At 36.5% G+C, this 2392-nt stretch overlaps 1 pseudogene; it reads left to right on the top strand.

Moving 5' to 3' along the window:
- Window positions 1-747: 747 nt before the first annotated feature.
- LOC141511865 (lamin-B1 pseudogene) lies at window positions 748-1719 on the top strand (annotated as a pseudogene).
- The last annotated feature ends 673 nt before the right edge of the window (window positions 1720-2392 follow it).

Here is a 2392-nt window from a genome sequence, read left to right as displayed (position 1 = left end):
TTCATTATGTCAACCCCATCTTTACTCAGGGTTAGATAGCTAGTACACCACCATCCAGTGTAGATTATTACACCATCTCACATTGTGGATAATGGTGACCACAACCCCAATGGTATAGAGAGCACTTGGTTGGGCCAGTGGGTTTGCAACCCTGCTCATCCTGACCTGATTATCCTACTTTCGGGAGAAAGAGGAGCTGCAAGAGTTCAATGACTGTTTAGTGACATAAGTGATGCCCGCCAGACCTGCCAAGGGGCCAACCTGTAGATTGAACTAGGCAAGTTTAAGGCACAAGATGATCAGCTGCAGTTTCATTATACCAATAAGCAATCTGATCTTAATGGTGCCCAGATTAAGCTTAGAGTATATGAGGCTTCACTGAATTCCAAAAAGACTGCCTTGGCTAGAGCACTTGGTAAGGTAAAAGGTTAGATGGAGAAACTGAGGTGCCAATTTGTATAGCTGGAAACTTCCTTAGCAAGCATCAAGAATCAGGAGAAGTATGAAACAAGTTTAATAGAAATGGATTCTTGGGGGGGGGCAGCTAGGTGGCACAGTGGATAGAGCACCAGCCCTGGAATCAGGAGGCTGGCCTCAGGTGCATAAAAATTACCTAGCTGTGTGACCTTGGGCCAGTCACTTAACTGCATTGCCTTGCAAAAATCAAACAACAAACAAAAACAAAAGAAATGGATTCTTAGAGCCAGATTGCACACCTAGTACATTTTGCCTCAAGTAGTTTATGAGATGAGTGAACCAGTGAAGTTGTACAAAGAGGAGCTCAAACAGAGTTATCAGGCAAACTTGAAAATGTGAGATTGTTGATAGAGATGTTTACAGTCACTGTCAAACTTGTCAGGGAAGAACCGATGAAAAGTCATATAAAGATTGAGAGCCTTTCTTCCCAGTTTTCTAACCTACAGAAAGAGTACAGAGCACACCTGGACAGGATGAAAGTTCTGGAGGATTTTCTTGTGAAAGAGCCAACACTCCACCATAGCTGCCCAATAAAGAAAGGAAAATGGCAGAAATAAGGGATCAAAGGAAATGACAGTTAAGTACATATGAACAGTTTTTTGATATAAAGTTGGCCTTAGATGTGAGCATCCATTCCTACAGAAGACTACTGGAATTTGAGGAACAAAAGTTGAAACTCTTTCCAATACCTTCATCTCAAGTCACTCTCATTCATCCAAAGTGTGCTTACAACTAAAGGAAAGAAGGAGACAGTGAATGTGAAAGAATCAGAGGTGAATAGCATTAGTATGTCTCAACCAGCCACAGTCTCTGGAAATGTTTACATTAAAAATATAGATGTTGATGGAAAATTCATCTGTCTGAAGAGCATTTATGAACAGATTCAACCAATAGGAGGCTGGAAGATGATCAGAAAACTAAAGAGATGCATCTGTCAGTTATAAATATGCTCCAAGATATGTATTTAAGGAAGGTCAAACTGTGATAATTTGAACTGTAAGTGGTTTAGTTAATGCATTATCTGGACTGCAACTTCTTAAGTTAATGTAAAGTTAATGACCTCATCTGGAAGGACCAAAAGTCTTGGGGTACTGGTGAGGATGTAAAGGTTATATTAAAAAATTCTCAGAAAGAGGAGGTTGTTCAAAGTACAGTCTTTAAAACAACTTTAACTGAAGAGGAAGTTGGGGAGGGGGAGAAATTATTTAAGCAGTTGAAGAAAAGAATGTCTCTCACTATTAGGGACAACTAAAAACATCCAAGAGAAGCTGTGCAATTATATAAACTATTCAAATATCTTTCTCAAAAATAAGAAATTGCAGCAATCCTTATCTACATATACTCAGAACCTTCTGAGAAGCTCAAAATATTTTTATATTTTCTTTAAGTGAAATTATAAGCTAGAAGCCTAATGGCCTTAATTTCCTTTTAGACACTGAAAAAACATGTTTTATGAAAGAAATCCTATCCATAACTTTTCTGTAAGATGAGAATTATTGATGATGTGCATATTTTTAAAAAATCCTCAAGTTTTTCCTATCATTTTTGTGTTCCAGGATTTTTCTTGGTCTTTGAAAGTTTTAGTGAGAAAGAGAAATAAACTACTATGTTTCTGGGTGTTATTTGGAGATTTCTCCATCTATACTATCATTGTGTTATTATTGATAATGCTCTATTCTATATAATGGTACTGTGAGGAAGAAGGAAAGCATTTTCAATATTTTGGACATTTTTTACTGTCTTTTTTGTAAAACTAAAGGTTACATATTTTTTGATAGAAAAATGAAACTTTGTAAGAAAGTAATATTGCCTAATCATAATGGGAACACTTTCAATAAAAGCTACAAAAATTAATGACTATAACAAAAAAGCTACAATTAAAAGCATAATTCTCCTCAAATTCAAAAAGCAACAG

This window comes from Macrotis lagotis, chromosome 2 (assembly GCF_037893015.1).
Source record: "Macrotis lagotis isolate mMagLag1 chromosome 2, bilby.v1.9.chrom.fasta, whole genome shotgun sequence".
Taxonomy (NCBI): Eukaryota; Metazoa; Chordata; class Mammalia; order Peramelemorphia; family Peramelidae; genus Macrotis; species Macrotis lagotis.
The sequence above is the reverse complement of the archived record's forward strand: the minus strand, read 5'-3'. Positions and strand labels throughout refer to the sequence as shown.